The sequence below is a fragment of the Pelobates fuscus genome, chromosome 8 (assembly GCF_036172605.1).
Source record: "Pelobates fuscus isolate aPelFus1 chromosome 8, aPelFus1.pri, whole genome shotgun sequence".
Classification (NCBI taxonomy): domain Eukaryota; kingdom Metazoa; phylum Chordata; class Amphibia; order Anura; family Pelobatidae; genus Pelobates; species Pelobates fuscus.
The window spans coordinates 28,821,121-28,848,560 of NC_086324.1; the positions used below are offsets into that span (position 1 = coordinate 28,821,121).

At 42.2% G+C, this 27,440-nt stretch overlaps 1 protein-coding gene and 1 non-coding gene across 4 annotated transcripts in view; one reads left to right on the forward strand and one right to left on the reverse strand.

Annotated features, from left to right (window-relative positions):
• The window catches only part of GALNT13 (polypeptide N-acetylgalactosaminyltransferase 13), a 235,298-nt gene that overhangs the window by 62,734 nt on the left and 145,124 nt on the right, over positions 1 to 27,440 (forward strand). The window lies entirely within an intron of this gene.
• On the reverse strand, positions 78 to 205 carry LOC134572148 (U6atac minor spliceosomal RNA). The gene has a single exon (XR_010085258.1). It is a non-coding gene; the product is annotated as a U6atac minor spliceosomal RNA (small nuclear RNA).

A 27,440-nucleotide genomic window follows, 5' to 3' on the forward strand; every position in this document is an offset into this window, starting at 1 on the left:
ATCCCCAAGAGAGTAGGTGATCTACATAGCTAAATAGGCTGGTACGTACACATTAAAGGGTTAAAAAGAGAGCAGACATAAAAACATGGTTATAGATGCCACAAAGTAGGTGGCACTGTCCTAACCATATACGTGTTATGAAGACCACAAGGACCTCTTCCATTCTTGTCATGGAGTGCTAACCATTTCTCCTTTTATACAATAGCATTAACCCCCTTTAAGATGTATGGGAGAACTGTCCTAGGATAGCTCACACGCACAAACACATTTGTCCCATTGAAGTATGATCCGTTACACCCATTTATTTGGGAATCTACTTCTTCCCAGGGTATCTTCTTCTTCATCTACCCCCCTTGACGATGGTCCGTAAAGTTAGGGCAGTCTCACTCCTCAAATGTTTGCTTGAATAAAACAAAATGAAATCTGTTGGCATGGAAGGACTAATGATAAACATGTTTTTGAAAATAAATCATGCCGTGTCTCTTATGATTAACATTAACCCCTTTTTCAAATTGTTGATGTCATACTTATAGAGTTATTTACAAAAGTGAGAATTCAGACAGAATTCAAAGTGAATTTAAAATTTAAATCCATAATGATTTTTTTTTTCAATTTGGCTCTTTTGACTTAATTTTGAAAGTCACATAAATTCACTTTGAATCCACACTCTGGCAAATAAACCCTTTAGTCTGCATGAAAAATCACCCATTGGTTTTGTATCAGGCATTCTGATGCCCATAACAGACAGGTCTGCATATTGTCCTGTGTTCTAGAATTCTCATTGGGTAACTGTATATGAGGGTGGAGTCTCATTGCCAGTATGTGCGCAGGATGCAACTGGACTGAACCAGATTGTGATGTACTTTGTTAAATCTGTAATGTACATGTAAAAGAAATTAAAGTTGCCATATGAAAAACAATTTAATAAATAAAAAAATAAGGTATTTTATTAAATGGTTTCATTTCTGGAGAAATTATATTTCCCCATTGTGCTGGTATGTATCGATAAATCTGGAAATAGCATAGGACCGAGTACTAGAATTTCTAAGTAGAAAAAACAAAAAACAAAAACATACGGCAGCTTATTCTCCAGAAATATTCGTCGTAAACATATAACCAGCTTAAGAAAGTGGAAATATTTGCCTGCGTGCCCTAATGCTGCTTGTCATCATTTAATGGATTATACTATGTCCTTGAAAGACCTGTGAAGCAGTTTAGAGTGGAATTCCTTAGCGAGACCTTTGTAAAAGCCAAGGTTTACTGTAACGTGGATAAACATCTTTTTGATAAATATTCTGTTTGTTACATATACAACAAAGGATAGAATCAACATTTTATTGCAGTTGGATAAACAGAGGAATTAAGCAGCTCTCCATGGTGATCTTTTTATTTTAGATAATCCTTTAAAGGGCATTACCCTAAATACGTTATTTAGATTTGTTTCATTGTGTCATCCTGTACTGCAAGTACATCTGATAGCATGATAAACAGTAAGCTTCGAATATGTTTTTTTTTTACTTGACCAGTAGGTGACACCTAAAGTGCTGTACACATAATCAGACCAATATTTCCTGTTAGGAATGGTATTTATACATCATGGTGTGCTTGTAGTGGAAGTATTTACTTGTCGCCAAATTAACTATAACATTATTTATTATATTTGTTAATTTATCCGATTTTTAGAGTTTTCTTACATTTTTACGTACAATTTTTTTTTTACTGATTATGCAATGTTACAAACAACATTCACACACAGCAAAGTACAATCTGAATGTACATAATGTATGACGTTTTTGTACACATGAAAGAAAAGGTAACTAGGGACAAGAGAAACAGAATCAATATAGTGATTCGAAGATAAAGGTAACCTATAAATAGTACAGTGCATATAAACATCAACCTGTGATAAAGCTGCAGTTTGGTGTTGGGAGTTGTAGACAGGAATTAAGGCAGTAGTTGGAGGTTAGGAGCAGTAATGGGGTTAGTGTAGGAGCTGTATATGGGTTTAGTGGCAGTAGTGGGGACATAGAATGTAGTGGGTGCTTAGTGGCTATAGTGTGGGCTAGGGTAAATAGTGTAGCTTAGAAGCAGTAGTGGGAGGATTAGGAGCTATATTAGGGGTTAAGAGCTGCAGTGGGGGTTAAAAACAGGAGTGGTGGTTAGAGGCAGTATTGTTTGGTTGGGGCAATATTGGAGGGTTAGAGGCTAAAGCAGGGGGGTAGGATCTATAGTGGTGGTTAAGAGCTGTGGTCAGTGCTGTATCTAGTGTGAGTCTGACCAAGCACTTGTCTTGGGCGGCACTTTCAGGGCGGCAGCAAAAAAAGCCAGCCCCCAAACACCTTGATTGATGCCTTGTCAGTCTCTTGTTCTTGGGGGGCCAGAAGTTGACTGGCTGTCCCCTGTAGGGGGGACACTTGCCCTGGTGGTTTAAGATTAGAAATATATATGAAAAGTGTTTACCGTGTGCTTTGGTATTTGAAATAATGTATAAGCACAGAAGACTGGTTTCTGGAGTTTGGAACAACTTGACAGCTGTGACTGAATGAGCATAATGGAACAACTACTCCCAAATAGTGGTAGTAAATTGGAAAATCCATCAGATGTGGAACAGCTGGAGAATAGCCCCCTCCACCATGCATTCCCTCCAGCATACTATAGATGTACCCAAGCAGGGTTTGTATTAATGAACAGATGTTAAGTAACATGGAAAAAAGATACATGAAAACCCAACATTATTGACAAATCTAGGAACATTAGTGTTGTAAACTACAATACGATTCCATCCAGCCTCTGTAAACCTCCACAGTAAATCTTTATCCGGGTTGACTTATATGAAAGTGGGAAATTATAACTCTTTCTGGAATCAAATTATAACAAACAGAAATAGAGCTTTAGCAAAAGGTAATTTTCTAACTAAAGGTTCAAAACAACTAAGTGGCAGTAATTTATTTTCATACACACATGGTAAGGAGTGAACATAGTGTAGAGTCCATATTTTTGTCCAGAGAGGAGATCTTTCAGTGAATATATTTAGCAATATTAAATACAGACATGATGTAGGTAATTATGCTGTAACAATAAAGCACCACTGGCATACCTGCCAACATTGACTGTCCACCATCTGGGGTCCAGTTGTGCGTGCAAGGGAGCAAACTGACCTGAGGGGTGAACATGCCCAATGACCACCCAAAAGGTGGGTTGGCAGACCTCCTTCCTTAAGACCATGCATTAAGCACAGCTATAGGGCTATGTGCGTGGTCGTAGTGATCTGTCCCCTTCTGCATTCTGAGATCTGGCAATCAGATCTTGGTGCACATTTTTCTGGGACAGAAGCCCAAAAGACAAGATAAGGTCTTGAATTCTGTCTTGAACCCAAATAAAAATCAGGCTACCCCAGTAGAAACACAATACTACACTGAGAGAGCAGGACTTTCTTAAGGAAGTCCTCCTTGAGAAAGTCCTAGTGTAGACTGTGGTCTGATGTTTTGAAGACACACTAAACAAAATTGTAAGAAAAGGGCAAATGGTCCTAGAAGTAATGCATTATATCAAAGCAAAGTGCAGATATAGCCTTTGTTTATGCATTCATTTTACATTTTTTTTTTATTATTTGCTGTTGAGCTTCAACAGTGAAATGCAACCTGGAAAAAAAAAACACTTTTTAATTTCTGTGATATTTCACAGATAAGCAGAATTGTTCTATACAACTTCTATCCAGCACTTCTGATGACAGATGTTGTCTGTAAGGCTAAGAATTTCCTGTAAGATTAGCATTTTATCAATCTAGAATCTGCAAATCTACAAAAAATAATGTTTCAATTAATATTTTGCAAGATTCACATTAACGATGCAGAATTTTGGCAGGAGAGAGAAGACAGCCCACAGCAGTAAGTTGTGGTCAAACTGTGACTGATTTGCAATATTTACAACAAAAAGGCTAAATTGTAAAAAAAAACAAAAAAAACCCATCTAATTCAGATGAGTTTGATATGATTTTAGGTCTGTTTTACCTTATTTTTTTCAAGTCAGTTGTCAGGGCACCACAATCCTGTGTTTAGAAAATAAGCAAAAAGCATTTTTATATGTTATTAACTAACTTCTTGATACTGCACAATGAATGTTATGTGTGTCAGGTGCTGCAACATTCTATATTTATATCCTTGTCAAATCAGTTCATTTAAAAGAGTCAAGAACAAAATTTTTTTAGACTGACCTGATATATTAATAAACCTTTGTATTAATCAATATAAAAAGCTATTTATGTATTTATTTTTTTGCAGTTTTACAGAATATCCTTTAGCAGAGTTTATTTTCTTATATTATTTCTCGAGAGGGAGCAGAGATGTCAGAATGCTGGGATCATAGCACATTGCCCACTTGCTTGGGCTCAGGAAGACACTGAGAGAGTTATTCACTCGCAGTGAATTCAAAGTGAATTTCACATTTAAGGTCGGAATCGCTGAACTGGGAACTTTCTCTAAGGCAGCCATGCTTTCAGTTCGGGCTACTCTGGCCTTCAATTTGAAATTCCCTTTGAATTCTCACCTTAGTAAATAACCCCATGAGGAAACTCTTTGAGGGTTATCGGTACCACATAAGACACAGATCTTAAAACAGCATTAACACCCAGCACTCCCAAGCAACCAAGTCCTGCTGAATCTTCAGAGCAGAGGTATCATCTCTGGAAGATTGCCCACCCACCCCTCCCCACACCATCCCACCCCATGGTCAACAACTTACTTATAGATAGTGCACATCAGCTGGTTTCCTTAACACACCAATCAAATCACTAAACCTCTCCTCACCTGAATTTATTTAACACACTGCATCCTTACATTGGTTTAATCACTCATTGATATTTGTGTGTTTGTATATATGATCGACATATCTATATAATACACTTTTTCTAATGTTCTCCCTTCTATTTTTCACTTTAACACTAACTTCTCTCATCACTAAAATATCCCTATCCTTTCACTCACCTGTCCCTAGCAACACCATAATTATTACTTCCACCTTACTCCCCTCCCCTCTCTATTCATCCCATGCACTCTACACATACCTTTCCAGCCTATCTCCACCAACTCCTCCCAAATCCTCTACATACATACCCTCCTACAAAACTTTCAAATCCTACTCCCACCTTCACTTCCTTTCTATCCTTCTGCTCCTAGCTGCTGGTGATATCTCTCCTAACCCCGGCCCCCTCGCAACAAACTCAGCACATACTAACCCAAGGATCCACACTAATCTCATACCCATCTCATGTTCCTCTAAATCCTCCTTCAATACTGCCCTCTGGAACGCACGCTCTGTTTGCAATATAACTAAATCCACTGCTGTCCATGACTTCTTCATCTCTCGTTCTATAGATTTACTAGCCATAACAGAAACCTGGCTCTCCCCCTCTGACACTGCCACCCCTGCATCTTTGTCCTTCGGTGGTCTCCAACTTACCCACAACCCAAGAAACTCTGAATGTAAAGGTGGTGGTGTTGGGTTTCTCCTCTCCCCTCACTGCTCTTTTAAACCTCTTCCCACCCCCCCTTCCCTCTCTTTCCCGTCATTTGAAATACACTCAATTCGCCTTTTCAAACCCTTCTCTGCTAACATTGCTGTTATTTACCGCCCCCCTGGTTCCCCTCTTCTCTTCCTTGACCACTTTGCTGCCTGGCTACCCTATTTCCTCTCTTCTAACATTCCATCCCTAATTCTCGGGGACTTCAATATTCCTATAAACCCACCTTTGACCTCTGCAGCCACCAAACTACTTTCCATGACTTCCTCCCTTGGGCTATCGCAGTGGGCAGATTCTCCCACCCATGTAGCTGGCAATACCCTTGACCTAATCTTCACTTATGCATGTACAGTATCTAATATCTGCAACACTCCATATCCACTCTCTGATCACCACCTCTTATCATTTGCTCTCACATACCCCCTCACCCAAAAACCTCAGCCTAACCCCCCTCAACTCAGGAGGGACCTTAATTCTCTTGATCTCCAACAGTTGTCAGCTGACATTGATTCACAACTGCTGTCCATCCCTTCCCTCTCCTGTCCTTCACAGGCCATCTCCATATATAACTCTACTCTTACATCTGCCTTGAACACTGCAGCGCCACTCCAAACAAGCACCTCGAGGAGGACCCGCCCCCAACCATGGCATACTAAATCAACGCGCTACCTGCAAAGATGCTCCCGTTGTGCTGAACGCTCCTGGAGGAAGTCTCGTACACAATCAGACTTTCTCCATTATAGATTCATATTGTGTTCATACAGTGCAGCCCTTGCCCTTGCCAAACAGTCCTATTTTTCCACTCTCATTAGTTCATGTTCCCGCAACCCCAGGCGTCTCTTTCACACCTTTAATTCTCTTCTTCACCCTGCTGTGGCCACCCCCAAAACTAACCTTACTGCTGATAACTTCGCATGTTACTTCACTGACAAGATTGAACAGCTAAGGAAAGAATTCTCCCCTCCTTGCCTTTCTGTTTCTCAATCACACATAGATCATGCCTTTCCTACCCTTCATACATTCTCCCCAGCTACTGACCAAGAGGTGGCTGCTCTTCTTTGCTCCTCTCGCCCCACCACTTGCCCGCTCGATCCTGTCCCATCTCACCTTATTAGATCTCTCTCCACTTGTCTCGTGCCTTCTCTAACACACATCTTCAACTGCTCGCTCTCCTCTGGCATCGTCCCTGCTGACCTTAAACATGCCACTGTAGTACCTATACTAAAAAAACCATCCCTCGACCCATCCACCCCCTCTAACTACCGTCCCATATCCCTGCTCCCTTTTTCCTCAAAGCTTCTGGAAAGACTTGTCTTTACCCGTGTGTCTCATTTCCTCAATTCCAACTCTCTCCTTGACCCTCTTCAATCTGGCTTCCGCCCTCTCCACTCTACAGAGACTGCCCTTATCAAAGTTACTAACGACCTAATCGCAGCTAAATCCAAAGGCTACTACTCCATACTAATTCTTCTTGACCTCTCAGCGGCCTTTGACACCGTTGATCATGCTCTCCTTCTTCAAACTCTTCAATCGCTTGGTCTCTGTGACTCTGTCCTCTCATGGTTTTCCTCTTATCTCTCCCAACGCTCATTCAGTGTCTCCTTTTCTAATGATACCTCCTCCCCTTGCCCTGTCTCAGTTGGAGTTCCCCAAGGCTCCGTCCTTGGTCCCCTTCTATTTTCTCTTTATACTGCCTCTCTTGGCAAACTTATTACCTCTTTTGGATTTCACTACCACCTGTACGCTGATGACACCCAGCTATATCTCTCCTCCCCGGACCTCTCCCCTGCCGTCCTGCAACGTGTCACTGCTTGCCTTTCTTCCATCTCTGACTGGATGTCCTCCCGCTTTCTGAAACTCAATCTCTCAAAAACTGAGCTCCTTGTCTTTCCTCCTCCTAATACTGATCCTCCTCTTTCGCTCTCCCTCCAAGTTTGTGGTACCAACATCAGTCCATCCTTGCAAGCGCGCTGTCTTGGCGTCATACTTGACTCTGGTCTCACCTTTGAGCCTCACATCCAGCATGTTGCCAAATCCTGTAGATTCCATCTTAAAAACATAGCCCGCATCCGCCCCTTTCTTGCACCAGATACTACCAAGGAGCTTGTCCATGCTCTAGTAATTTCCCGCATGGATTATTGTAACCCTCTCCTGATTGGTCTCCCCAATAGCCGTACTGCACCCTTACAGTCCGTAATGAATGCTGCTGCTAGATTGATTTTCCTCTCTAGTCGTTTCTCTCACACCTCACCCCTCTGCCAGTCCTTACATTGGCTTCCTGTATGCTATAGGAGTCAATTCAAGGTACTAACTCACACCTATAAAGCACTGAACAACTCTAGCCCCTCTTATATCTCCTCACAGATCCATAGGTATGTCCCTTCTCGGTCTCTCCGTTCTGCCCGTGACCACCTCCTGTCCGTTGTCCGCACTCGTACGGCCAACTCGCGCTTGCAGGACTTCTCGCGGGCGGCTCACTTCCTATGGAATAGCCTGCCTACCGCCATCAGACTCTCCCCTAGTCTTGCATCTTTTAAGAAGTGCCTTAAAACCCACCTCTTTAGGAAAGCTTATGGCCTCCAAGACTAACCCTTACCTCACATACCTGTCTCTTGCCCTCTCCTAAAGGGCAGCCCACCTTATTTGATTGTAAATTCCTGCCCTAATGTGTTTTACACCCCACCTCCTATAGAATGTAAGCTCGTTTGAGCAGGGTCCTCTTCAACCTATTGTTCCTGTAAGTTTATTTGTAATTGTCCTATTTATAGTTAAATCCCCCTCTCATAATATTGTAAAGCGCTACGGAATCTGTTGGCGCTATATAAATGGCAATAATAAATAATAATAAATAATAAATAAGATCTATGCTCAAACTACAAACCAACATTACATGTTACCACTCATAGATTTCCACATGTAAGCATCATTAGAAAGTAAAAAAAATGTAAAGAGGTGGTGGCATGGGCCAATGCACGAGGTATAAATATATATACACATAATGTATATACCAAAAAGTTTGCAGTGAGACCAAACAGAATATGACTCTCTACAGTGCAAATTACTGTTACAGAAAAGTTACTGTTGTGCATTACCTGCATATCTCAGGTTACGCTTTAGAAAACCCACCTTGGTTCCAAAACGTAAGAAATTATGTTTCCACATCGATCCCAGAGTTCCCAGTTTGATATGCAAATGAGCACAGATAGGCGTTGTGTTTCAGACTTCATGCTGCATTTCTGAGGGTACCCATAGCAATGGACTTCCGTATATTTTTACAGATGTCCAATTTGAGATATACAGGTGATGTACAACAGAATATATATACGTTATAATGTATTGTAGCCACTGTCTTGTTCCATACTGTATCCAAGCATTTGATTTCAAGGCATCAATAGACGTGCGTGCCTTCCTTTTGTTTGTTTTACATAAAATAACTGCCCATTACAGTTGTACAAAGAAAGTAAAATAATACTTTATTACCTAACATTTGACTGCCAAACGCAGAATTTTCGTCCCTCTCGTGCGGGGCTCTAAGCACACTGCACTTTCACACTGAGCTATCTGCAACAGATCATGAACAATATCTAGAGGAAAAGTGCCTACAGAGCAGCGAATTCTCTTTATTTCCAGGTATCCAGCATGTCATTTCTGTCATTGCTGTGTGCTCCTTACAGGTCACAGCGTAGATGAGACGATAATTCAGAGACAAAAAGCCAGAAGATTTCTGTTCATGACATTTGTTTTGCTGTCGTGAAAAAGAAGCTGGCTTATGCTGAACATGAAGAATTGTATGTGTATTACCCATGCTTTAACACACACTAATGCTTTCCTTTGATGTAAATTAAACATATCCACCCCCCCCTAAATCGTGGGCTCTGTGGGTTCATCTGATATTAACGTTTACTTTTGTTCACCCCAATCTCATACCGCCCAACATTTCAAAATGGCAAAGAGGGAAAGTTTAATTTTAGAAGGGTGAGTGTGACTTGTAGGTGCTAATAACAATCTATACAACTAACGTGATTTATAACATGCATCTCATTTACACAGACTGATTTCTAGTTTAAAGACACATTACTGGGAGTATTATTGCTGTTGAGCTCTATGATACACTCTGACACACCAACATTATGGAACTCCTAGAAAAGAGGAAGATTAGGATAGAGAAAAATGTCAGAGGGATTTAGGCCCAAAATAGGGACACTTGGGACATATAATCTAGATGCTAAATCTCCCATCTTCATCTTGATATAAATTTGGACAATACTGAGATAAATTAATTTGACTGTTGACCCAGTTTCGTGAAATGTAGGGAATCCCACTGTCAGTTTTGGTTCAGTTTGCTTTTGATAACCTCGGCTCCTGAATTAAGCTGCTTGTTTACCCAAATGTGTGTGAATATTTACTCAATTTGTAGAGAATCAGTCTTTTCTGAAAATTAACTGGTGAATGAATGTTATTGGAGTTCTCATGTGATTTAAGTGGATTCACATAGGTATGAAATTCATCGAACACACACACACACACACACACACATACACACACATATACACATACACACACACACACATATACACACACACACACACATACACACACATATACACATACACACACACACACACATATACACATACACACACACACACACATACACACACACACATATACACATACACACACACACACAATTCCCAGAAATTCTCACTAACCCTTTTAGATTTGGTTTCACTTTACTGACACAAACTAAAAGAAAAATCACAATATCTGGAAAGTTCTTTCTCAAATAGAAATGAATAACACCGATTTGATATCAATATTTATTTTATTTCACACCACATTGGATTACATTCATCTGTTCCATGGACTTGCACATATTGAACAATCTCTGTTTTGAGCGGACATTTTGATAATAATGTCATATATAATAACAAAATAACATTTTGGGACTGAATTGTGGGTCCCTGGTACAGGTAAGTGAAATCGATCCTGATGGGAAAGGTTAGATACATTAAATTATTTTGTTTTATTTCAGAAAGTAACTGTTACATATAATAACAATAAAAAAAAGAAGAACCACTTTTGTGTCATGAAAAAGTTAAGAAAATAATCAATATATGTTCAAAAAGTAAAGTATATGCTCAAATGTATCTTCTACAAAAATGTTGCTGTGGTTATTAGGCTGTAGGTTAGAAGCCAAGTTGTGTAAGAGATGCGGTACTAAATTGAAATTGTTTCCAATGACTAAATAACACAAATTATATCAGTCCCACAGATAAATTAACTATTTATTTACTGTGGAACCATTGATTTTCATGGTACAGGGGAGACTAGGTTGATACAGGGAAGAATTTAATCAAGGGGATTAGCAAAATCCATTTAATGTGAATTATATTAAATCTGAAGATTGGATCATTAAACTCATTTTCCATTTAAAGAATTGGTCTTCATGTAATCTATATGCAGTTTTATCCGGATTTACAGAATCAAAATCTCTTAAAGTAGTGCGCATGCATGAACACAAAAATTAGCAGAGTCGTGGGCAATATGGCTTTTCTCTAGAAAGACTCTAAAAGTCACTGAAAATAACTTATAGTGTATTTGACATGGTACTCACAAGTTAGGTTCATTTTAACAAGAATTACATCAATTATATGCATTGTCCTAAGACAAATACTAAAAATAGAACTAGATTTTAATTTAAAGTGCTTTAAAAAGTTGGCTCCTCAGTGAAATCAGTGGTGGGGTGAGCAGGTTCTCAGTACAGTTACAGTAAAGAGGAAGTGGCAACAGAAGGAAAATGTATCAGTACAACTGTAACATAAACAAAGTACTTAAACGCCCTTGATAAAGGCAGCCAGGTGGTGCCGAAACGTTGGTTATTTTTTTGGATTCGTGTTTCTGCCTTATTAGGTTTGTGGAAATTCTGGTAAATTATTACTGTTGATTATTATTTCTAGCCTGTTTATTATCACTTGTTGTTGTATTATATATGTTTAAACCTAATTTTGGCTTATTAAGTCAAGATAGAGATTTCTTTTGGTTTCTGGTGTGGATTCTCTTTCATATTTAACTACTGTTTGTTTTGGTATTTGAGGGAATACCGGTGATGAATGGCACCCAAGCGTCTATTGTTTATACTAATAAATAGTTTCTCCATACTTTGTATATTATATCAGTACTGTAACACCCACATTCTTTGGGACGGTGACATTGGCGCAAGACACAGCAGGTAATTAATAATGTAACAGCCAGAAAAATCTGAAGAAAGAAATACAGAAAAATATGATCCATCACTATTCAAAATCATATTTTTAGTGTCCTGGGTGTGACAATCTGTTAGTATAAATTAAAAATAACATTTCATTAATTTGATTAAAAACACCCAATAAAGTCATTAGTTAGTGTGCTACTGTTAAGAGTACACTTGCATTACACGTCAAATGAATCGTGATTTGTCCGTATATTGAGCGAATGGTGATTCGTCTGAATCCCGTAACTTATATCACTAAATGGCCAATGGACCTGTCATTTCTTTTATTTTGTGATTCGGAGTTTCATTCATGAAGCCAGAAAAATGAGATTGAATGGAAAGGAAGCTGTTTTTTTTTGGGGGGGGGGGGGGGGGGGGTGAGAGGGCAAATAAGCTGCTAAGTTTGACTTGATAGACAATGATGTGGGCTGTATATCTTGTCCAATCAAGAGGCAGAATAAAAATGAAAATAAATATGATGTGTGCTTTGTTCTTTTCATGGTGGAGTGGGTGAGTGGGTTGCCAGTTGCCCATTTAGTTTTTCCATTTATTTTATGAAAAATCCCCATTTTCAAATTAAAATGACTCCTGCTGCTGCTCCTCTTTTTTCATTAAAGGACCACTCTAGGCACCCAGACCACTTCAGCTTAATGAAGTGGTATGGGTGCCAGGTCCAGCTAGGGTTAACTAATTTTTTTATAAACATAGCAGTTTCAGAGAAACTGCTATGTTTATCAATTAGTTAAGCCTTCCCCTTTTTCCTCTAGTGGCTGTCTCACTGACATAGGAAAGCATTATGAATGCTTTCCTATGCGACCGCAGCTCTTGCCGCGCGTGCGCATTCAGCCGACGGGGAGGAACGGAGGCGGAGAGGAGGAGGAGAGCTCCCCGCCCAGCGCTGGAAAAAGGTAAGTTTTAACCCTTTTCCCCTTTCCAGAGCCGGGCGGGAGGGGGAGTATGCTTTCCTGGCACTAGAGTGGTCCTTTAATTTACAAGATTTCCAAAGGAAAAATAATCATTATAAAACTATAAAACAAATATAAGTACTCACAGAGTTATTCACTAAAATGAAAATTAAAAAAAAAAAAACTTCTGGAATAAAAGGAAATCATGACATGACACACGTCATGTGTCCTTAAGGGGTTAAAGGTCTAAAAATGCTTCATATTGCATAGACATTTTTGCATTGCATAATAGGTGCATTTTCACTTAATTTTGGTTGCCTGAAATTATGGCATGGAGCGGTATCCATCTGAACTGAACTGTCACATAGACAAAACTTGGTTCGTCCGAGCCCCAAAAAATTGATTCCCACAAACCAATTTTTTTTTTTTTTTTTCGCTGTGCAGAAGTCTGTTTAAGAAGGAAAGCAGACTTTGATGAAAATATGTACATTCAGATAAGTATCATAACTGCTCATTTAAATAAGGGTGAAACCTTTCCAATGTCACATAGTAAATTCGAAGTTAGAGAAGCTACTATCTACATTGTTGCACCATTTTGGTTTATGTTTGGTTCTATTTTGGTTCTCTTTTATCTTAAAATCTCCAGGTGCAAGCACAAAACTCAAGTTTGTCGATTTTCGCTCACATTATCTAGTTTCAATACATTTCTGTCTGCTTCTATTGACCATGACCTTCTTAGAGAGGAACACTACAAGAAAAAAGGGCTAAGTAAGAGATCTCAACCAATGAGCTTTGCTTATGTCAGTCCAATTTTATAATTTTGAGTAGTACAAAAACTAAAACGTGTTATCTCATTGACACAATATCATTCAGACTCAGTAATTCTCATTTTCTCCCCTTTGAGATTTAAACTATTTCCCCCTTTTATCTTATAGGGAACAGAATTTTCAGTTTTAGATGTTTATACCTTCATCATGAGCCTCATATTGATGACACCAAGTCTAGGATTATTATCCCATGCACAGTACAAGGTGATAAATGGTATAATAAGCCAGGCAACTTTGTATATGGTGTATTTTTTTCATTTAATGGACCAGGGATAAATCTTCCCTTTAAACAATGGATATTAATATTATAACAGTATCCTGTGTAAATACTTTTCACTATTCCAAAACTGTTTACCTATATCATTGTAATATCCAAACAGTAATGTATTTATCATTGGGCTGACTAAATTTGAATCACGAATGGCAGGGAGAAGATCATCAGTGTAAAAACCACAGAAAATCTATGGTGGGGGGAAGCCTTTCATTATATAGAAATAATATTATATTATAGAATATTAAGAGAGCAGTTTTCTAAAAGCAAAATAATTATATATAATCACTGGAGAGATTATTAGTAGAATGGGATATAGATCTACTTGACCTCACCTTTGTATACATACAGATATTCAAATTTCGTACAAAAAAAAACTACATTTATTCAATAAAAGGTATGTTTGCATTTTCTGCTTGACATGTGATTATTTAAAAACTATATCGAGAAGATAATAACCTCCTTTAAAAGTTCTTTTGTTCTTATATTTATTAACCCCTTAAGGACACATGGTGGAAATATTCCCATGATTCCCTTTTATTCCAGAAGTTGTGTCTTTAAGGGGTTAAACAGTATAACATATGATTTTAAAAGCTACAATATTATAATTGGGAGGATATTACCCCTCTCATTCCCCTGTAGAATTCTTGGAGAGGAATTATTCATCCTACTTTCTACACCCATGGCACATAGGGTGATGTGTTAAAGGACCACTATGGTGCCAGGAAAACATACTCGTTTTCCTGGCACTATAGTGCCCTGAGGGTGCCCCCACCCTCAGGGCCCCCCTCCCGGCGGGCTGGATGGAGAGGAAGGGGTTAAACTTACCTCTTTTTCCAGCGCCGGGCAGGGAGCTCTCCTCCTGCTCTCCGCCTCCTCTCCGCCTCCTCGGCTGAATACGCATGCGCGGCAAGAGCTGCATGCGCATTGAGCCGGTCTCATAGAAATTGGCACTTCACTCAGTTCTATTAAAATAAAATAGATTCACACTTTTTATAAGACGTGTGGTTTAGCCGTTTTTACAGTGGAAAGCACAAAATTGAACTAAAACGCCTGGAAAGCCTTCACTGTCTATTGTATTAGCTCACCAGTAGTAAATGTAACTGAACGTCATCTTTGGATCAGCTACTTCCTAGCCTTGGAAGGACTCAATGCAGAAGCTGCAAGGCATGACATTTGCAGCAAACAGAGTAACTTAAAAAGCTAGTTAGTATCTTTTTTTATTTTTTAATGATGTAATTAAATTATTTTTTTAGTGTGTCACTACACCAAGCTAGATCTCAAGAAATAATTCATAATTTGCAAAAGTCCAATTCTGCAGGCTCAGTTACTTAAGGTGAATTCAAAGTGAATTTTATATTTAAGGCCAAAAGATCTGAACTCTGAAAGTATGGCTGGCTTATACAAGTTTTCCAGTTTGGTTGTTTTTCCTACATTTCCCTAAATTTTTAATTCACTTAGAATTCACTTTTAATTCTCCCTTTATACATTGTCAGTCTCAAATTAATGTCAATTCTCAGCCCTAAATTTCATAACTTAAAAGCTTAAACCTATGTAAGCAAAGATACTACATACTGCAACTACCATCATTCCTAGCCAGGCAAAGCTTAGAATAATGGATGTTTAAAATTAAAGGGACACTATACTCACCAGAACAACAACAGCTCAATGTATTTGTTCCGGTGAGTATAGTCAGTCCCTGCAGGCATGGGCGTCCGCAGGAAATTTTCCAGGGGACGGGGGGGCTTAATTGTAATGACATCCATGCTCTACCCCTTTTTTGACAGTCATGAAGGGGAGGGGCATAGTCATTATCACATTAAGTACAGGCATGCAATAGATTCGAGAAACCCGATGCAAAAGGTTAATAAAAGAATTGAGTTGCCATTGCCTGATTTAAGTATTGCAATTTCTAATCTGTTTTAATATTAACACTATTCAATGTACCACGTTAGTCATATACACATGATCAAGGCACTATAACTGAATTATAAAAATAAAAATTACTGCACACAACACTACTGCCATATCACTAGGAAGCAGCACAGCAGTTGCCACAGTACTTGGAAACACTCACAGCACTAGGTAGCAGCACCGGAATGTGCCCACAGTACCAGATTGCACCCACAACACTTCCCACACCTTATAAATGCCAGTAATAAGAAAAAGAATGATTATAATAATAAAGGGCCCTGGAGGGCAGAGGCTGTCTCAGCATCCATTAGAGAGTCTGTTAGAAAAAAAATGCATTTCACCTGTGGGTCTCTTAACGTTTTGTGTTTCTTATCCCATCTTTTGAATGTTTTACCCCTCTTAGTGTATCTACCCCCCTTAGTTTACTTTATCCTCCATTTTTTCCCCTTTGTGTCCCTCACCCCCCTTGTGTGTCTCTTACTTTCCCCTTTGTGTGTTTTTCTTCCCCAAGCCCCTTTGTGTGTCATTGTTCCCTTCCTCAGCCCCTCTGTGTGTCCCTGTCCCCATCCCCTCTATGTGTCATTGTCCCCTTCTCCAGCCCCTATGTGTGTCCCTGTCCCCTTCCCAGCCCCTCAGTGTGTCATTGACCTCTTCCTCAGCCGCTCTTGTGTCCCTGCCCCATCCCCAGCTACTTTGTGTGTAATTATCTTTTACTTCAGCCCCTCTGTTTGTCATAGTTTACTTCTCCATTCCCTGTGTTTCTGCTCTCCACCCCTAGACTGTTCATACAGACTGGTGAATGCATGCACACACAGACTGCTGAGTACACAGACTGCTGAAAACACATGCACAGACTGTTGAACACACACACACACACACAGACTACTGAATATACACACGCAGATTGCTGAAGACACACAGAGACTGCTGTATACATACATCCAAAACTGAATACACACACACAGACTGCTGAATACATACATTCACTGCTGAATACACACATACAGTCTGCTAAATACATACACACAGACTGCTGAATACATACATTCACTACTGAATATACACATACACACAGACTGCTGAATACACGCAGAGACTGATAAATACATACACTCACTGCTGAATACGCACACAGACTGCACAGACTGCTAGATACACACACACACACACAGACTGCTGAATGCATACACTCACTGCTGAATACACAAAAACACACAGCAAGCAGCCCTCCCTCATTCAATGGCAACACCAAGGATCCAGTCCCTGCATTAGGTTTAATATGACATTTTTCAAAGGCTATGATATGGTTATAAGGTTATTACAGGCAAGGATAAGAGAGAGAAGTTTGATAGGACCTGTTAGAAAGACTACAGGCTTCTCATGACTTGCATCTGCAGTCTAAGAGCAAGACAGCAGGTTTCTTACAATTTGAACATTAGGAAATGGTATACTGACATTTCCCAGTGTATTTTGTATGCTTTGCTTGTATGCTTTGCTACTCTGACTTCATACATGAAGTCTTGAATTATTTTTTATAATCCTGAAGGTAATGGGTATCAGCTAGCTAAGTCCATGTGTTATTAGATTGAGATTTATTTTTTAGCAAAGCCTGTCAATCCACTGGTGTCCCTCCACACTCCCCTCATGCCTCACTTACCTGATCTGTAGGCTGCCTGCCCATGCCTCACAATCTCAAAAGAAAAATACCAGCATAAGCTGTAAAATCCAGGGGGGACGACAAGTGTCCCCCCTTGCCCTCTCCTGTGGAAGCCGATGCCTGCAGGCTTTTTGCAGTAAACACTGTGTTTTCAGAGAAAAGGCAGTGTTTACATTACAGCCTAGGGACAACTCTAGTGGCCACTTCTCTAATGACTACTAGAAGTGCTTCCTGGGGCAATGCTGCACAGTGTGACTGCCATTCAGTGTTTCCACTCCCTGCATGGGGACACTGAACTTTCCTCATAGAGATTCATTGATTCAGAGATGCTGATTGGCCAATGAGGTATATGGCTCCGCCCCCACAGCCTGCCTTCTGGGCTGAGATCATCAGAATTGAAAATCTCAGCCAATTCAATGCTTTCCTATGTGAAAGCATTGTGATTGGTTGAGATCATCACTTCTGATGATGAAAGCCAAGGAGGCAGATCAAGGGCAGAGTCAGGGCCAGCAGACTGGAATACAGGTACGATTTAACTATATTTAGAGGGACAACAAGGGGTCAGGGGGGTTACATTTTTAACACTATAGGGTCAGGAATACATGTTTGAATTCCTGACCCTATAGTATTCCTTTAAATAAGAACTACAGCACTAATATATGTGTCCAGAGATATAAATATACCATGCTTAGTTAAGCCTGGCATCATTTTAACATAACCATTTTAAATGCACTATTGATTGACATTAAAGATGGTCCCTTAGTTCATAGAATAATTGGCTGGCAACATTTCTAAGTTTAATCTAAGTTTATGTCTATAAGTTATCACTCATATACTTTACTTAAAGCAAAATGCAATTTCTTTAGAAAATGCATTTGCTGTTAAGAGGAACGTGGGACATATCGTATGCTTCTACATTTTTTTTTTTAGAAGCATTTATTCATCTTACAGTTGAATGGCTTAAGCAATGATTCCCAAAAGATATTTCGAGCTGGAAATAATTTAATTTGCAGGCAGCGCAGAAGAAACTAATAGATTGCCTCTGAAGCTGCATATGCTCATTTATTTTATAAACATATTGAACATATAAAGGCAAAAATAGATTACCCTTGGGAGGAAGAAGAGGATTGATCTTACATTTCATTTAATAATTAATTTCATTGTCATAAGCTTAAAGAGACAATGATGCTTCAACGTAAGTTCATTTTAGGACTTTGGACAGTCAGATGCAAAAGGTACACGTGTTATTGATTTTAGAAAAATGTCTGACCATCTGTGTATTTTGGATACTTCATATATTTTGAATTCTATCTGTATGTTAATTGATTGACAACACCAAGCAATAAACACAATAAATAGGTGTTATGGCAAAAGAGGATGCTATGATACTATCATGTTGAAAGGGCAACTTACACCCTTGACGGAAGATGGGTATTGGAGTAGTGATGTACATCTCAAATATAAATACATTATAATGGATAAAGAAATTGGTTAAAGAAACCATGAGACTTCCTGTTATTGGTTTTATCATGTCAGTTTATTTCATGTTAATTTTTTATTTTTATTATATTAAATATCAATTATCTCCTGCTGAAGTTTCACAAACAAAACGTGTAGAGTTTAAACTACTGGAACTGGGGAAACATCAATGTTAAGGATAGCAGAGACACAAATGAAACATTTATATATTTTTTCTTTTAGGTAGGAGAATATGCAGAGCTAATTTCTTTAAAATTTTGGAATAATGTTTAATAATACGTTTTTTTTTTTAGGTATTGTGCAATGACTGTTCCATTATTTCTATACGGGGATAGAACTGCTTCCCTTTATAAGCTTGGCCTTCCAACAAATGTGGTTCATTGTGACTGCAGCACCTTTAGCATGATATGGATGCAAAGGGGAACTTATGAGATGAGTCACCACTACTATATTCTGCTCCATTTCTAGTGGACTATATCCCTGGAAACTGAGCTTTTATCGCCAGAAGGAGCTCTCTTTATTATATTATATTATATATTATATTTAATAACTTCTTGTGGGGTTATATATGTCATTAGAAGACCTTGGTTGGACATAATAGGAAAGACAGTGGACTTTTAGTAGTTCCTCATTAAATCTAGCCTTGTTTGAATAGAAGAAATAATAGAATAGTCTTATTTGGTGTTGTCAAACATGGATACTGAGTAAGTTCATTGACAGGTGTTTCAATTTTTCTACATTAAGTAGAAATTTAGTTTTGTGATTTTTTTTTTGTTTTGATGATTTTATTTCCATATCTGTATGATGGTCTTTAGAACGGTACAGAGTTTACATTTCTCAAACTTCTATTCTGTATCACAATGATGTAATATTTTAAATTTATATTTTTTCATAACACACTGGTAAATTTGAAAACGAAACCTATAAGTACAGCTTGGTGCCTTGTCCATGCCAGTTACCCTGGGGCAGGTTTTCTGCAAAGTATTGTTTGATGTGAGAATCAGATTTTGCCTTTGTAGATTGGATTTTTAATAGGATATTCAAAGATACAATTTATTCTTAGATCTGATTTGGAATCGTCAACATAAAATAAGATAACACTTCAATATACAACAACGGGGTACAGCTAAATAGCATAAAGAAATGAAAAAAAAAAAAACTATGATTGAGCATATTGCTTTAACAAGCAGGGCTTCAACTAAGCTCATTCCATTAATGACGGCCAGTGAAAAGGTTCTTACAGCAAGCATAACTAACAGCTTGACTGCTGACCCGGACCAAAACTCCCACCACCCGTTGCCCAATAAATACACAACACCTTTTGTATGGGTAAGGGCAACGGCCACAGCTTTATTAACAAAATTCACATAAATCACCAGCGTCCACAACCTGTCAGCTGTTGGGGGATTACCAACAGACAGCTCTATCAAATGAATCCCACGAGTCCGATGCAGCCTGCCCCCGCCATCAGCTCTCAGCAGGCTGCGACTCCCCAAGCCGCTTGGGCACTTTCCTCCGAACCTCTTCGCTGGCCAGGACTACCGCGAGCTGTGACAAAACAAAGAAAACAACAGCACACAACCAAAACAACACCATCATAAACACTTTTTGGGTGGGCGGGCGGGAAGCTAGTAGCACTACACCTCTGCCCGGGGAACTGGTGAGTACCCTCCCATTTTTCCCCATTTTTATGCCCCCCATGTGCCACAATGTATCCCCTATAACCCAACCCCTTATCCCTGCCAGCAGTCATGTCCTCCCTTCCTTAAGATTTCCAGGGAGGTACTTGACTGCTGACCCGGACCAAAACTCCCACCACCCGTTGCCCAATAAATACACAACACCTTTTGTATGGGTAAGGGCAACGGCCACAGCTTTATTAACAAAATTCACATAAATCACCAGCGTCCACAACCTGTCAGCTGTTGGGGGATTACCAACAGACAGCTCTATCAAATGAATCCCACGAGTCCGATGCAGCCTGCCCCCGCCATCAGCTCTCAGCAGGCTGCGACTCCCCAAGCCGCTTGGGCACTTTCCTCCGAACCTCTTCGCTGGCCAGGACTACCGCCACCGCGGTTCCTCCCTACCTGCTCCCCTGGAAGGAACCGCGCCCCCCGCAGCCAGCGCCTCCTCAATACCCGCCTGCAGACCCGCATTCAGGATATCTAACCCTATGAGGGAGAGGTGAACCCCATCCTTTCGCATCAGGTTGGAATTGTCCCCTTCCAACTCCCTGTGCCTAATTACAAAACCGCCCAGCCGGCGGACAAACTTACCAATGGCCACGTTCAGCTTCCGCCTACTACGCTCAACACCCTTGGCATGAGGCAGCGAACGCCAACACGGCCTGGACACTATGTCCGACCAAATAAGGGTCAAATCGGGGAACAGAGCCATACACCTAGCCAGATCGTGTCTAATCGCATGCAGGAGGTCCACTGACCTACTGCGCCCTAGGTCATTTCCCCCTGCATGAAGCACCAGAGTCACTGGCCCGGACACGTACCTCCGAAGGGATACGCATTCGGCATACAGCTGCTGCCACAACATACCCCTAATACCCCTCCACCTTACCCTGGCCATCTCATAGGAAACCCCCAAATTTCTCCCGTAGGGCCGCTCCTCAGCTCGCCGCGCTGCCCAATATACGTAGGAATGTCCCAGAATCCAAATGCAGCGGGGCCGAGGACCTACGGAGAAAATGCATTATAGTAAATGAGGTCTGACATAGGACCTATAGCGCCGTGAACCCCATCTACCCAAGCGCTGAATCGCTGCGTCTGAGAAACCCCACAAACTAGCCTGGGTGGCCGCCCCTATACGGAAAGAGTGAGCAGAGTAATGACGAGGATCCACCCCGCATGCCACCAAGGCAGCACGGAACCTGGCTGAGAATTGATAACGAGTGAGGGGGGACCCATCCCTATGCATCAAAAAGGAGAGACACCCCATCGGCCTAATCTGCAAATAGGCTGAGCAAAGACGGACTGGACAGAACCTGCCGCCCGTAGCCCCGATCCGTACCCACGAACCCCTACCTACCTGGTCCGTCTTGGAACGACTTATGAAAACGTCTACGGAGTCCTCGGACCACCGGATATCCGACAACAGCAGAGGCCCAACCGACCTACGGTTGCGAGCAACCAACTCACCCACTCTAAGTGCTCCAAAAAAACAAAAAGAAAACGCAACCCGAAATAAAGCGGCTTCGTAATCTGAGAAACAAACGGCCTCCAGAGCCCCATGAATCCGTCCCAGCAAGTCAGCAGACACCGGGCGGCGGCGGTCTGGGACCCTCCGAAGTCTCCAACCCCGGATAACTCGCTGAATTCCGAACCACCGAGAAACATCTTGCCAACCCATAAACCTGCACAGAAAGGACAGGGCGGTTAATGCCTTCTCGGCCGCCGAGCAAGACTTACCCTGCGCCAACATAGACTCCAACATTATTAAAGTCGCCTCCAATCGCCCGGACTCCGACCCCAACACCAGGCTCTGCGAAAATGAGGAGAGCCATGTCCGCCAGACGGCTTGATATGCCTTCCAGGAAGAGTCAGCTAAGGAGTCCGACACCAAGCCTCTCAATCCTCCAAATCGATCTCCCATAAGGAAACCGGGCATCGGATACCCACTGCCTCCGCGGCTGGAGCCGACTCCCGAAAACGGTCCCACTGAAACCGAGAAAGAGAGTCAGCTACCACGTTATGAACACCCGGAACATGACAAGCTTTTATCCAAACATTAAACTTTAATGAAAGAAGTACCAACCGTCGCAGGAGCGCAAGAACAGGAGGGGAACTGGCGGTTGAACGATTAATCACATGGACAACACTCATGTTGTCCGTGTGAAAAACCACTGTCCGGTTGCCTAGATCCTCCCCCCAGAGCTCCAAAGATACCACGATGGGAAACAGCTCTAAAAACGTCAGGTTGCGCATAACATCCAAGCCCAGCCAGTGCGCCGGCCATGCCTCTGCGCACCACTGACCCTGAAAGTATGCCCCAAACCCCACGGAACTGGACGCATCCGTGAAAAGGTTCAACTCTGCGTTAGACGCCGCCTCCAGCAACCAACAGGAGCGTCCATTGTATCGCTCCAAAAAGGAGCTCCACACCTGGAGGTCCGCGCGCAGCCGCCTCGTGACTCGGATAAAATGAAAAGGCTCCCGAACCCCTACCGTGGACAGAGAAAGGCGCCTGCAGAACGCACGTCCCATGGGAAGAACTCGGCACGCGAAAGCCAAGTGCCCCAGGAGCACCTGCATTTGTCGCAACTGAACCTTCCTCGCCCCACGAACCAGGTCAATCAGCCTCAAGAGGACCGACAACTTTTCATCTGGCAGCCGGAAAACCATACCGACAGAGTCGATCTCAATCCCCAAAAACGACAGGACCTGAACCGGACCCACCGTCTTAGCCTCCGCGACGGGGACCCCGAAGTATCCCATGACTGCCCTAAATGTGTTTAACAGCCGCTCACACTCACCCGAACCCGGAGGGCCAACGAAAAGAAAATCATCCAAGTAATGAGTAACCGATTCCAGACCCGCCTCCTGCCTCGTTACCCAATCCAGAAAACAGGAAAACATTTCAAAATAAAAACAAGAAATAGAACAACCCATGGGTAAACACATGTCGTAGTAAAAAACCCCTTGAAAAAAACATCCTAATAGGTGAAAACAGGATGGATGAACCGGCAAAAGACGGAAAGCTGACGCTATGTCAGACTTCGCCAACAAAGCACCGGGACCGGCCCGGCGAACCAACTGCAAAGCCCTATCAAACGAGGCATATCGCACTCGACAAATGTCCTTGCCAATGGCATCATTTACCGATTGACCGGACGGATAGGACAGGTGTTGGATCAACCGAAAGGAACCTGGGTCCTTTTTGGGAACCAAGCCCAGAGGGGAAACACGTAAGTTAGGAAAGGGAGGCGCAAGAAATGGGCCAGCCATGCGACCCGCCTGCACCTCAACCTGCAATTTTTCCTGTAAAATATCTTCCTTGCCCTTAACCGAGCGGAGATTGTCCGCAAACAGAGGCGAGGAAGAGGGAACAAAAGGGATCCAGAAACCTACCTGAAACCCGTCAAACAATGACTGCGCATCGCGACCCCTATGATACCGGGCGAGCCACGGGCGCATCCTTCGGGCGTCCACCGGCGTCCTCTCCCCTAGATATGTCGTCTCGAGATGGACCCTTTCCAGACCCTGGCTTCCCCTTCCTGAAGCAGCGCACAGCTGGGTGAGCTCCCCCGCAGTGTGCACATTCATGGCGGAACCTACAGGAGCTGAACCAGCGGCAGTGGCTCTCGTTAAAGAGCCAACATACGCCTTTTCTTTGCCCCGCAGAGGAGCCGGAGGTCCCTCCGGCAGGCCCGGGAAAGGGGGATGGTCTACTGGGAGTCATAATTAACAGCCAGAGACTGCCATCCTGAACGCCGAAATCCATCCCCGGGCACACCGCCAATTTTTGTCGGAATTGCTGGTCATACCGATACCAGCATTGACCGCCATAGATTTTATACGCTCCCCAAATTAGGTCCAAATACCCAAACAGGGCAGGAGCCTTATCTGGGAAACGGCGCACCAGGATACTGGCAAATATGTTAAACCCTTGCAACCAATTGCCAAAGGTTCTGGGTATCTGCTTACCTTTTTCCGCCTCTGGAACCTCTCCACGGCGCGGTCTGTCCACGGAATCCTTGTCAGGAGAGACCAAGGACAGCAGATCCACATACTCACCTCTACATATTTTGTCTTGCGTGTCCATAGGGACATGCAAACCTAACGGTGCAAGATCACATCCCACCGAACCCGCACGAAAAGCCCCAGAAGGCTGACCCCTAGGGGTTTGTGAACCTCCCTGCACCTGAACCTCAGCCTGCCCTGGGAATCCCTGTACCCCAGTAAGGTGTGAAGGAAAACTGGCCACTAGGGTCCTAAGCAGGCGCAAACACTCACTAGACTGATCTTGGGCCCCAGTCCCTGGCACGCTAGCGCAATGCAACCACTCACCGGACCGCTGGGGAACTGCTGGCACCGAAACCTCCTCTGCTTCCGAATCAGAATCAGACCAAGACCTCCTGGGGACATCTGCAGCAGGACCTGAGGTGTGCTCCAGGTGAAATTCGCCGAAACCGGCTGCCTCAGGGTGATGGGGGTTGCTTCCGGCTGTCTGTGCGGTCCTGATGTCTCCTCTCCTCCCTGCCGACCGTCCTCTGCGTCCGGCGCCCTGTGAACTCCGTGTTCCGGACAGGGCGCCGACGTTACGTGTAATTTCCGGGTCCCGTGCGCCGCCGGGGCGCGTCACTTCCGGTTGCGCCTGGTGATGACGTCCGGCGCCTTGACGCACGCCGACGCGTGCACTCACTTCCGGTGACCTCTCTCTTCCCGCCGTTGGGACCGGAAGAGACGGCGGGCTACGAGATCTTCCCGCCACGCCGCCATCTTGTCCACCAACGATGATGGCCTCCACCGATCTCCGACCAGCTCTCACCGGGGAAGACCTCGCGGTGCCGATCCGCTCACCCCGCTGACGACCTCTTCTTGTGGATACCGGACTGGGGGACAGGCGCGTAGGAGGCTTTGAACGCCTGGCTCTCCTACCGCCATCAGCCTGGAGCGAAGTCCCTGAAGCAGCAGCAGGAGCCGGGCGGTTATCCACCCCGGCTAACACCTCCTGCAACGCACCGGAGCCATGGGATTCAAGGTACGCCTGTAATAAGGCTACCACATCGTCCTTGGAAACAGCTGCAGCCATTCTCCCGATGCCAGATGAGGGAAAGATAAGTAAACAGAAGCAGAGGATAAGTATTCCAAACTCCTGTAAATTTTTTTTTTTTTTTTTGGTAAAATTCGTGTAATAATTTTTTTTTTTTTTTTTTTTTTGTAAACAGTTCCAGGGGAAGCTAGTAGCACTACACCTCTGCCCGGGGAACTGGTGAGTACCCTCCCATTTTTCCCCATTTTTATGCCCCCCATGTGCCACAATGTATCCCCTATAACCCAACCCCTTATCCCTGCCAGCAGTCATGTCCTCCCTTCCTTAAGATTTCCAGGGAGGTACTTTCTTTTTTTTGTCATGTTACAGACTTACACACATTTCAAAATATTAGCAGAATAATATAAGTAGAAATAATACTCTGATATCTTTTTTAGTTTTAGATATTTTTGAGAGGTTGTAATAAATTGCGTAATTTTACTCTAGAGTGGACTCATCATCGGCAAGTACCATAAGTAAAATATTTCAAGGGTCATTAATATCTATAGTGTTCATTTATTTTCGGAGATGCCATGCTGTTAACTGTAATGCAATATTACAGAATCACTGGTGCCAAGGATGCTACATTAAAAAGGTACATTAGAAATATTTTACATCTTAAACTTCTAAAAGATAATAAGAGTTAGCTGGGTGATTGTATCACCTTATCATTAGTTTTTTTGATAAATCATCTTATTAACATGTTAATTTCATTTTTTAAGAAATACAATCCCCAAACTTTCTAATATGAAAAACAAACAAAAACAATGAGGTGTGCAAATAGTCTCAATATGTGAGTGAGACTCTCTGCATAGTCTGGAATAATATATATAGCGCGGTTAGGTCTACATACAAAACCTGGCTATTAAAATAATATGGTCAGAGACCCCAAACAAATAAAGTATTTACAAGTGATCCTACAGTCCTATGCCCCCCCCCCCCCCGAGTAGTATAGAAACAGAGATAATAAGGTAGATATCCTCACTGCACCCTAATGATAAGCTTTATTGTGATCTGCTATAGGGATATGAGTGACAAACATCTGAGTAGCTGAATCTCCCTAATGTATACACCCCATGGGATGTCAGTGTTAGAAAAAATATATATATTTATCTTAGTGGCTCGAAATTGAGCTATCTCCAAAACAGAGAGAGAGAGGAAAATTGATATAGAAATAGCAAATCAGTCAAAATCAGACTGATGGTTTAAATTAAGAAAGCCTCTCTCCCTGTAAAACTAACTAGACAGGCATAGGACAGAAAAGAAAGAAATTAAATCCAATTAAATAGTGATCATGGTGCTACAAACACCAGTGCCCAGTGCAGAGAAAACGCCCAACGTACGTTTCGGTGCTAAAGAGATGCACCTTCGTCAGGGGCCAACATATAACTGATGGAAAGCCTCTTAAATACCCAAGCTGCCAGGAGACATGAATACCTTGTGACCAATAGGATGTGGGGGTGTGTATATCACCAGCTGTCCGTGATATCCAGCCTAACAAACTGCGATCGCATCCAACCACGAATCACGTGGTGAGTGTAGAGGAGGAGTCCGGGGCCGGTCACGTGACCCGCCACGTCACGCGTCACGTGACGTAACCGGCACTTCCCCATCTAGGCGGGACCCACTCGTCATCATCACTCGGCTCCGCCCATCATCCTCACGTGGGCGGGCCCCCGATGACAACAGGGCGGGGTTAAAGAATATGCCGATATCGGGATAAACCGAAAGTGTCACTAGATGTAAATAGATGCCTACATGTAAGTCCCCTTCCACAAATAATCTTTAGCAAGTCTTGCTCCTAACAATAGTATGTCTAAGTGACCCTGTAATACATGATCTCCTACT